General features: G+C 35.3%; 1 protein-coding gene across 1 annotated transcript in view; it reads left to right on the forward strand.

Moving 5' to 3' along the window:
- grik3 (glutamate ionotropic receptor kainate type subunit 3) overlaps positions 1-12201 on the forward strand; it is a 476278-nt gene that overhangs the window by 443937 nt on the left and 20140 nt on the right.

Here is a 12201-nt window from a genome sequence, read left to right on the forward strand (position 1 = left end):
TTTTTAACTAATTTGTCTTAATTGGTCAAAAGTCCAACACCCTAACCACTTGACCAACATCACTAATTATTAGATATGTGTGTTGGGTACAGGCATTATATATGTATGTGTTTACAGGGCCGGTGCTACCATTAGGGCGAATTAGGCATTCGCTTAGGGTGCAGCTCATAAGGGGGAGAAAAACCCAGCCACACAAGCTAACTACCGAACAGTCATTTGGCACACTAATAAGCTTGGCCCAGGGTGCAAAATAACCAGTACTGTATTTGTAATCGCTAAAAGTATAATAAGGAAATGAGAAATTTAAATTTTCCAATTAACATACAGATCCCGGGTCAAAACTGAGGAAATATTGCATTGTCACCGGAGATCAGCATGCATCAGCATCAGTTCTGTAAAAATGGGTAAAAAATTAATTGCAAAATTTGACTCACACAAACAGAGAGGGTAAGATGAATACAATGAAAAATTGTGCAATAATAATAAAAAAAACAAATTCATTATCCTGTCAGTAGGCCGCATCTGACATGGTACTCACTAGAGCCCATTCTCTCAACTTTGACAGGTGAAATTGACCATTTATAGCGCTGAGGGCAGTCCCTTAATGGTGAGGCACAGGTTGCCACGCCTCTTGTGGGACCACCCAAAAGATACAAGGGCACATCAAAATTAAACAATACACAAAACTAACAAATGTCATAGAAGTTTTCAAATAATAAACAGAATAGCTATATTAATTATTATTATTATTAACTTAAAATCAAGCATGAACAAAAATGCATTAAAAAGGAATATGAACACACGCCAGGAGAGGGACTTTGGCTGAAAAATAACATAATGTAATTGCATTAGAGTAAATGTTAAGTTACACTTAATGTGACTACCAAGCATTTTGATTGACTTACCCCAACAGCAATTAGGAGAGCTTCATTCTTAAGGTATACAGTATACAGTCATTTGTCTCTATCCAACTTTTCTTTATCTGATTTTTCAGTAAGACAGATTTAGATTTTTCTTACTACAGATTCAGAATTCAGACAGTTTTGTTGCTCTATGACACATTTCATCTGATGTGCCTCTGAATACATTTGAAAGTCACATTGTGTTCTACTTGTGCAGTGGCTGTAAATATTTTTCAGTAAATATCTGAGTGATTGTAAAAAACAACCCGAAAAAAAGTGAAGAGAATTGAAAAGGTAATTTAATATCTTTTTTAACAGGAATTTTAAAACTACATTTTGCTGCGAGAAGAGTCCAATGTGCTGGCCTAACTGGCCACTTTGGGATAACAATTTCACTCTTTCGATGGATTATACCCTTTATCTTAGAGCACTGTTTCTCAGTCTTTTCGGCCATGGACAGCATTTGAAGAGAGGGGGGGTTTTCTATTTTGTGAATCCAGTGTGATTATAGAAACAGCGGGGAAGGTGGTGCCTTTAGTGAAACAAGTGAACCAGTGCAGGTAGAAATGGAGAAAAATGTCGTGCAGGGCTGGCAATTGTTTTGGCAGACAGGGGGTATGTCACGTGTAACAATAAATCTGAGATAAACTGATTATGCTACATTTTTTCTATAAGTGCATAGCATTGCATTTTTGAAAAAATCAACATGGTTGTCCACCTGGTTATCATCATTAATTCATTCAATAACGATTAACAATTCAAGCACTTTTTGAAGTAAAAAAATAAATAAATAAAAGGAAATTAAAAACAAAACCCACAAATTAACAGATGGAGATAAGCCACAAATGAACAGAATGAAGCATGATTTTTTTCTGTAGATGATGGAATGCTGTTTTTCAGTATGTGAAAAGAAGAGAACAGGACAGTAAGTAAAAGTAGTAATTAGTAACTTTTTGTTTGTTTGTTTTATAGACATTTATTCAAATCCACTGTATACAGAGGCAGTACTAATTTTAGGCATTGATGCTTATGGAGAGTCGAGTAGTTTTTAGCCCTGAATAAATCACCGAATACCGCACTATTACAGACTTCTGCTGCAATCTCTTTCCAACAAGGACTGTAGGTGAAGTGAACCAATAATATTAGCCTCTGGTAATAAAATGCAGTACAAATATTGTATACAGAAAGTACTTAGTTTGTTACATATGATTAAGCAATGGCACTTTAACTAAGACCCACTGAAAATTTCTCGAGCAAACCTGTGAACACAGAGCTAGTAAATAAATAAGATAATGGCTTCTTATCGATATCATTTATCATTTTATCTGACCCAGTCTTTTATGTGTTTTTTGCTTTCATAGTTTTAGAAGGGTGTTAATCAGTAGTATGCATGAACGAGAACTACAGGGACTTCAGTTCTACAGCAGATAGATGCCAGCTAAAGCATCAGCAGCAGCCCAAAGATATAGAATTGCAGGGTAAGCGCCCTAAGTCTTAAACTGCTACCAGATCTATCATCTCTACAGTATATCTGGGAAAGGGAGATGGATAAAACTGGGGGTACCCCAGGCCTGAATCTAGACAATACCTTCTGCACCACTCAGCGACCTTTAAAGTGCACGTTCTTCTAATTGCCAGGAAGGGTCCCACAGGCCACTATTGGAATATCTCTGCTGCCACCTGCAGACTTGATGTTGTTTAACTCTTCTCCTCCAAGTTCTCTGTGCCTTACTTACTTTTTGTAACATCAGACACACTTAGCATTTGTTATTTTATTTGCTGTCAACCTTAAGTATGTGTTTTCCTGTTATACCTAGACCTTTTTCTCTCTCTGGTACCCTACAAGGGTTTGCTTCTAGGGTACCATTCATGCTGACCACATTGGCAGAACATGCTGATGGTGGCTCCTTCCCACCCATATTGGTGAACAGAAAAACTTTCAACCAGCCTTTTGAATATTCCAGTTTCACTCTTTATCAGATTCTTGATTATCTTTATTCGAGTGCCATCTCGGCCACTGCCACCCCTGTGCCAGCCAGGGGAAACCCTTGTAATGCCATTATTTATCTTACATAGTATCCTACAATTTTGTACACAGACTTCACTGTACAGTCTAGGTATCACCTCATTTCACTACTGTCCAAGATATTAAAGCACCTCAGCTTTATCCAAACATAATCTCATGTGATTTTTATTTAATTCAGGAAATAATTAAGTGATCCAGAACTTGATTACAATGTACTCTGCTTAGACTGCTACTAGTTGTGTTGTGTTTTTTAAGAATTAACCTCTTTTGTTCAACATTATTTAAGTTGAGTACTAGTTGTATTTTTATAACAAAAGAAACATAGCTACCATTACACACAACTTAAAATAGTGAATAATAAGTTTAATTTATTTGCAACAGTGGGAGGCAGGCCAGCACACTTAAAAACGGAAGTCAAATGTGTCCTACATATAACAGTCATAATCAGCTTAATTCTTAATTGAAATATTTTTCACCATGGTGACACAGTGATAGTGCTGCTGCTTTGCAACAAGTAGACCAGGATTTGTGTTCCAGGTGCTAGCATGGAGTTTTCATGTTCTTCCCATGTCCATATTGGTTTCCTCTGGATGCACCAGTTTCCTCCCACAGTCCAAAAATGCTAGGTTTGATGATGCTAAACTGGCCCCTGAAATGTGTGTGTGTGTATGATGGACTGGCACTCTTGACCAGGGATTGTTCCTGCCTTGTGTGGGATGCTTACTGGGATAGGCTCCAGCTTCAGCACTGACTATGTGCAAGAAAAGCAAGTTTGGAAATAGATGGAAGGATTGATAGAATATTTTTATAGAATAGAAACCAATATCATTATTTTTTAAAGAGATTTCAATATTCCCTGAGCCAGACTTATTAACAAACTCTAATGTGCATACCTTGAGGTGGATCATACACTATAGCTACAAGGCTCTGGTATCCAGCAACTGAAACTGTCTGTGCAGCTGCTGTCATGATGTGATAAAATCAATCTTAAAATAAACCGATATGGAGCTGCTAGCACTATATTTAACACAGCATGTTCAAGTTCTTGCTTCTAATGTAAAAGTTATTAGACTGTTTTTTTTCAGGAGCTTATTCCCCTTCTACATTAGCAATTCAAATAATTTTCAAGGCCAGTTTATAGGTATTCCAGTTATTTTTAAACAGTATCTGTAAAAAGTATTTAACCCCTTTCAGTTTTTCATATCTTATTGGATTGCACACAACATATTTATCTATCTATCTATTTAATTTAAAATTGGTTCTCCAATGATGAACAGACTTTTTCAAAGTATAATTTTCCTTATAAATAACTGAAAATTAATGATTGCATAAGTAGTTATTTCCTTTGTACAGCAGGGCTGAAGAGAAACGGTTACAAAGTCTACGAGTGAAAAGCCGAAATAGTCATTCAGACTACATATATATATATATTTTTTTTTTTGCCTTTTGACTAAAAGGTTTCTTCATCATCATACTGCTAACTCAGTGTGAGTCTGCCACATTTGCTGTGGCACACATAAGCAGTCCCAAGGGCTATCTTTTGTCAAATAATTAGTTGAACTGAGTCCGCCGTTGTGCCCTTATAGAATTTTAAGTAAATTCAGGTTGAGATGCAGACCTTGTGTGATGAACACATCATCCTTCAACTAGAGGGCCTACACTGGTTTCCCATAAAATATTTTATCATCTTCAAACTCTGCTACTAAATTTTAAAGTTGTTAATGTCTACTATGCTCAACTTCCATCCAAAGTATTAAATAATTCAGACATGACGTTTACTTTTAAGTCCCATTCTCCTTCATTTTACTGGAATCATTACAGCATTTCAGTTTGTTATTTTTAATTTTGCAGTTAAATCAGGAAGCTCTGGGTACTCACTCACTCACCTTGCAATATTATTTTCATTGTTTAGAATATACTACAGCATGAATAGGTAATTTGCTTGCAATAATCTTCCACGTGTGAACAACTGTGAACCAAAACATTTCAGTGTTGTTTAAGACAAGGTATAGCATAGCAGTGTTATAATAACAGATCATGAAATTTAAGAAAAGCTGAAGGTTTAAAACAAGCACTAAGCCCATAAATCCACACAGATCTTAGTCCTACACTTTATGGGAGAGGGGAATCATAAAACATTTGGTCCAAATAAGCAATACTGGTAAATTCAAAAACTACCCAATGGCCCCCAAAACTTCCAAAGTAAGACAAATTCAAAAATAATGCAAGCATTGAAAAACGAGAATGATTTTCAAGAGCTAAATTCAAAATACTAATGAAACCAAAAAATGCAAATCCAATAATAATCAAAGCAAGTCCTCAAAACCAAGGGAGTTAGCCAAGAACAAATACTAATGTTGTGAATTGGAGTCACAGGCATGGCAGTGAGGCCTCCAAAAGACCTGTAAAGTCTAGCAGGACCTTGACTGACCTGCCCAGAAGGTCCTTGCCTAAACTCAGCTTTAAACTGGCTTCAGCTAGAGCAGGTCCTAAAAATGGGGAACTGGCTTTAAAGTTTCAAAATTCATGGAAGATCTCACAAAATATCACAGTGTCTCACAAGGGAGAGAAACATATCAAACTCTGACTTGGATAGAAGTAAGGTCGCACAATGATCTTTGTAAATAAAGATTTATTAACAAAGATAGAACACAAAGCAAAAATTCTGCTTAACAGAGCAAAAATAGGCAATCCACAGCAAATGAGTCCCAATACGTGATCCAGTAATGGTACTCCCAAAACCAAACCAAAAATCCAAATACCAGAAAGAAAATAGTAAGAAATGCAATACTAACACAGACTCCATCGTAATCTCAAAGTTTGGCTGCTGAGTCTTTCTTTGCTGACTGGATATAAAGCCAGAAGTAAGAACCCAACAATTGTGATGTCCTGGTGGCCCACTTCCTGGGGCTGCACCCACAAAGTACACAAAATGGGAGCACATTTTATGTTATAGAACACAATTGCTAAATCATTGACAAACATAACAGATATTACAAAAATGTGAAAAATAATTGCTAAAAAATAGCAAACACAACAATAAAGCATAAGCTACGGAAGGGTCTAAACTGTTATATTAGGGTGTCCAAAAAACAGATTCAAGTTCCCCACAAAGCTAATTTTTTTTTCTTTATCCTATATATAACAAACACACAAAATCTTAATGAAAATATACAACATTTATAGGTCACTCCATTTGACAGTATTTATGACATTTGAACTGAAGAGCAAACAACAGTTCGACACTTACATGTCTACAGTATAAGAACTGTCTTTGATGAAGTTGGAAAGTTCTTGAAGTGGTTTATGACCAGTCGAAAAATAAACTTTTTTTGTTCCTCATCCTTTGTCAGTATGTCATTGTACTTTTCTAAGAGACTTATTGCTGTTTCAGCTGCGTTGTTCACTACTGTCATGCAGTTCACAAAATTCATTGAAGACTGGATCATCTGTCCACTGTTCCAGTGGTTTCCTGAGAAACAACTGAGACCTTTATTTGCCTTTTAAGATGAGTACATCAAATAAGGATGTTGTTCTTTCTGTTACAAGATGCTTTAACTGTAGTAATTCAGATTCATTCATCAGTCTAATATGTCGAGAAATGTTTGGTAATGGTGGCCACTGAAGGCTTTGTACCATCTTTTCCTTTGTTCTTGCTGAGACTCTATTATCAAAACAGCCAAGCCTATTAACTGTCCAGACAAAAAACAGAAGTGCTTTGCAAATGACATTGAGAAGATCTTGGATTGCAAATGGTGTTTCATTACTCTGACAAGACTGACAAACAGAGCAAAATCTGTGGATTCACATGCAATCATCCTGAACTGAGCCTTAAAAAGGAATATTTTCAATTCATAAATGTCCAAGCCAGGTGCAGCACGTCGAGTCTACGTGGTAGTCTTGCTCTGGAGAAGTTGGCTTTCTGAATAACCAATATCCTGGGTCAGATATTACACTAGATGAAGCTATATTAGTTCAATAACTCATACATTGAAGTAGCACACTGTTACTGTTAAGACTGTTACATTAATGACTTATCAGTTGTGAAGTTTTTGGCACTTTCTCTAGGCAATGGTTGTTACCGGACACTTCTAAATATTTTTCTCTACACCGTGAATAAACTAGAAATTAAACAGAAATTTCTACTTACTGCTATAATGGTCTTGAATTTCATACTTAATACCAGAAAGTTCTATTTGCAATTAGAATGTTCTGCTATTATGTTTTTTTTTTCTTTTTTTATTGTTTACTAATAAGTCAGTAAAGAACCCTGCATAATAGTACATATGTAATAATAACACAAATAAAATGTTCAGAAAGGAGAAACCTCTACATGTTTCACAATTATGGCAAAATTTCATAGGTAAACAAGCTATCCCTAAAGGACAAAAATAAGACTTGTGGAGCAATGATTCGACAAACATCAATTCTTTGCATTGGTTTGTAGAGCTTCCTAATTTTACATAACAGTAAAAGTCCAAAAGTCAAGAGATCAGTCAAAAATGTCTAAATAAAAAACAACAAAACACTGTTAGGAAAGGGAAGTCAAACCAAACCACTTGAGCTTAGAAGTGCTAATACCTTAGCCCTGAATTGTGGTCAACAGGTAGTTTAAATCGGGCCCCTTAGGTAACGCCTAATTTGTGGCTCTATTCACTTTGCTATTGGTAAAGTTATTTTTTAAATGTGTTTTTCATGTTTACTTTTTTCCAGTGCAGTAGTGTTGTTGTGCTAGATCGATCGATCAATCGATTGATTATACTTTATTTGTCCCCAAGGCAAAATATAAATTGGTGTCTTTAATTAATTTTCTGAGGAGATTTGGAGACTTCTTTGCTGTGAGTTTGGGGCATTTTGGGCCCAATAAATCTGATTCTGGCATTTATTTCTCTTTAACATTTGTTTTAGAAAGTTGTACATTTTTAGCATTTATCCTCCATCTGCATGTTGTTTCTTTATGGCTGTCACCATTTTGCAGCACTTGCATTAGTCATTGCTATGGCATCCTACCCACAACCAGCTGGGAGTGTACAACATGTGATGTCAAAGGTTAGTGCCTTTCTGAATCATCCAAATTTAGGATAATCATAGCTTTTGGTGTGTGATTTTTTTTGATTAAAACTTTTCCAGGTCAACAAACTTATTTTTGACACAAAGGTCTTTGATTTTGATTAACATGTTAATGTTGAAGACTGATAAGCTTGATTTTTGGTAAAAGCTCTGGCTTGAATTTCTGACTACATTGCATCAAATGATCCTTTTCAATAATAATTAGCGCTGCCCCATTCTGAGACAGAACAAGTATACATTAGAATTCATTAAGAGATAGTTAGTTATGCAGGCTCTTGCATTTTTCATGCAGTGTGAGTTGAGTGAAGAAAACCCTTATCCTTAAAGCATCTATTCCCATTTCTTTTTCATATTATCACAAAAGCTTATCAGGTATTCTAACATCACATGCACTTATTTAATCTGTTCTTCTGTCATCAACCAAACTGTAAGTGACCCAGCAGAACATCTGTAGCCATCCATTTTACTTTTCTTTTCATGCTTGCTATGGTGTGACGGTAGACAGGTAAAGAGCAGACATATCAACAACATCTTTACACCTTCTTTGCGGGCTAATGGTAGTGAAATTCAGTTTCATAGAGGAAGGGTGAGAAAGTAAAAGTGGTAATTCCTTGCCAAAAGCAAACCTGTACACTTGAAAAAAAGACCTAAAGTCTTTTGAGCTGAGAGATTTTGAAGTCAAGAGTTTTAAAGCCTGAGGGAGCATTTTAAACATCCGAGTATGTTGAATCTTGAGAAACTGAACTGAAAAGTAAACAAAAGTTCAATGATTATTCACAATGCACACATACACTGCAGAGAAGCTTAAAATCGCTTGAACTACACATTCTTTGGAATTTTGGGTTGAAATTGAGTACAATATTCCATTAATTCAAACACGATAGACTGCATCTCATCACTGCTCATCTCATATCAATCTGGAGACAAGGTCAATTAATCACTTTAAAACAGTGTGAATTAATTTGTTACTTTATATTTAGAGTTGAAGAGATAAGGCACCAAAACACAAAGCTAATTAAAACATGAACATGCAATCATCAATAATAAAAGGGAAGAAACTTCGGAAGAGAATTATATGCAGGCTCCATCCTAATATAAGATTATGTTGCTTTATATCTCACGCAATGGGCCAAAAGCGGCTGCCTACCTACAGGCATCCATGACAATCCCTGAGTTAGTGACATTAGCAAATATGGTCAAAACTTAGAAACAAAATGAAGAATGAAATTAATATCTTAAAAGAAAAACTCAAATTATATTATATGAATGATGCTACAAGCATATAGAATCTGACATCTTCTGGACACCTTGTTAGGCATCTCTCATTGCATAGTCATTTAGCTTTGTTGTTTCAACATTGAACTCTCCCATTCGATTTGTATTTTGAAGCTCCTTCAGGTTTATCATTCTAATTAGTATTAATTATTATGCTTAAAAACTCAACTTTCTTCCTTGAATCCACAACTTTCCTTCATTGCACATTCAAATAGATTAATCACAAGAAATACCATAGCACTGAGGTTATATCCACACTACAATGTTTTCACTTAAAATTTTTATTTTGCATTTGCACAAGTAAAACAGTAATGGAGAATACAAAAAATTATAATAAAATAAAAAAAACTACTGTTTGGACTGATAATGAGGTGGAATTGTTATTCAGAGTACCATAAAAGTATAACATGAGCAAAGTGATGTAGAAAATGTTATGAGCGGGGTGCAGTCAAGGAAGGGCCACATAATAAGCATGAACAAATCAAAATGTGATTAGAGTCTGTGTTTTCAAAGCTCTTCATTTTCATCCATACAAACTGCAGCAATGAGCTGGTGTTTTCAAAAAATATATTGCCCTGGGGAGCGTTTTCAGAAGTCTCAGTTTTTCAGAGTTAAAAATACTGGAATATTTTAGATGAAAGGTGGAAACGGAGACTCATTTTTAAACAAAAATGTAGAAGTACGGACAAAGCCTCAGCAAATGGATAGATTTTTAGTGATGACAGTTACCTGATTCACCATTACCTATTTATCAATGAATCCATTATTAAATCCTACAGAGATGCATCAATAAATTACTAATTTATTAATCGATTCAGTCCTGAAGAAAGCATGCATTATTAATACATGATACATACAATCATTAAATTATTTAGTAAAAGTATGAGCATTTATCATTAAAATAAAATCTGTTAACAAATTAGCAACTGTGATTTCCCACTTTTTTTAGTTATCATACTGTATTTTGCCTCGGTTACATTCTAATGAAATAAATACTGGTATGTGTTGGTACATTTCAGGATGAATTGTATTGTACTACTGCCATATACAGGTTTGCTCTGTTAATGTTTCTTGCAAATTATTCTAACAGGGTAGGCCTTGATGCCCTGTTATCATCTCCTGAAAAAGCAGGAATAAGATTAAGTTGAAAAAAGAACAAAAAAAGAAAATCAAGCACCACTGAACTGAAACTGCTATCATCAAAACTCAGGCAAATTAGAAAGAGTTATACATTTTTAAAAGATACAGAGTTGAAGATAAATAGGAAGAAGACACAGTATGTGAGGGTTAATGATGATCAGGATTCAGAAGTTAGCCTGCAGGGAGAACTATTGAAAAGTGTGGATACATTTAAATATCATGGATCAGTGGTAGCCCGAGATGGAAAACTAGATGCAGAGATAATCCATGGAGTGCAGTGTGGATAGCACAGTTGGAAGAAAGTATCAAGTATTGTGTGATCAAAGAATTAATATGAAGGTTATGGGTAAGGTTTGTAAGACAGTGGTAAGATCAACAATGATGCATGGAGCTGAGTCATGGGCAGTTAAGGGAGCACAGGAAAAGAAGTTAGATGTGGCAGATATCAGAATTTCAGATGGATGTGTGGAGTTACAAAAAAGGACAAAATAAAAAATGAGCCAATCAGTGTTGCAACAAAAATAGGAGAGGTTTCTAAGGAAGTACAGGAAAGTAGGTTCAAATGGTATGGACATGTGATGAGAAGAGACAATGAATAAGATGGCAAAAGAGTGATGGAAATGAAAGTACAGGGGAAGAGAACATGAAGGAGGCCAAAGCTTAGGCATACAAATAAAGTAAAAGAAGATTTAAAGGAAAAGGGCCTGGCTGTTGAGGAGGTGCCAGGACCAAGCTGTTTGGAGATGGTTGATCATGTACATCGACTCCACACAGAAGTGGAAAAACATGAAGAGGAAAAAGAAGCATGAATACATTGCATTTTTTCTTTTTAAAATGCAATTTAAAAAATATGGGTATAACCCATTATATTTTAAATAAAGAGTGGCAGAAAAAGCGCATGCTGCGTTAAGTTTAGGGATCTAACATTAGACATGTTTCACATTCAAAAGTTATGTTTTAGGGAGAAACTGAAAATAATTCTTCATTCATTTGAAAAGTCTTTCAAGCTCAAACGAATGTCATGTACAGTATATCCTTTAAATACATTCTGCATTCTGCAGCACTCTATGCTACACTGTCTTACCATCTCAGTTAGATATCAATCTACCTGTAGCTTAAACATTTCATGTTCAAAAATAACCACCGTACAGCAAGGTAGAAAGTGTTTTCCAGCAGAGATGCTGAATGTGAAGCTGCAGAGTCATGTTAAATGAACAAGAGATCACCGCATGTGGCTACTACGTTACACATCAACTGTTTACTTGCATTTGCTCTGAACAAGCATAAAGATGACTTGCATTTGTTTATATTTTAAAAGAGCATTTTTATCGAGCTTTACAGGATTCTGCAAGGGGGTCACTTTCATGTTAAAACTGGCTTTAGGAAACATTAGTATAACCCTTTTAGGCAACATATACTCTAACGCTGGAAGATCAGAATGTATTTCTGCAATAAAACATAAAAAACAGCATGTAGAAAAATGAATGTGGTAAATCATAAGAAGGCAGTACATCTCACTGACACCTAAGTGTAATAACACATTTTTAAGCCCAAGCAGTGTAATACAAAGTTGTGCAATAATTTATTTCAGCATTCAGAAGTTATGCCTTAATGTTCTTTAAAAAGAATACGCAATGAGCAAGCAATAATTCACTGATTTAATCCATCTCTAACTTTAGGTTCAATTGAAAAGTCAGTATAATAAATCACTTGCCACTTGACAGTATTTCAAAAAAGACACTTAACTTGGATCATTTTGTTAGTGTTTTGAGTGCTTCATCACCTGCA

Source organism: Erpetoichthys calabaricus, chromosome 14 (assembly GCF_900747795.2).
Source record: "Erpetoichthys calabaricus chromosome 14, fErpCal1.3, whole genome shotgun sequence".
Lineage (NCBI taxonomy): Eukaryota > Metazoa > Chordata > Cladistia > Polypteriformes > Polypteridae > Erpetoichthys > Erpetoichthys calabaricus.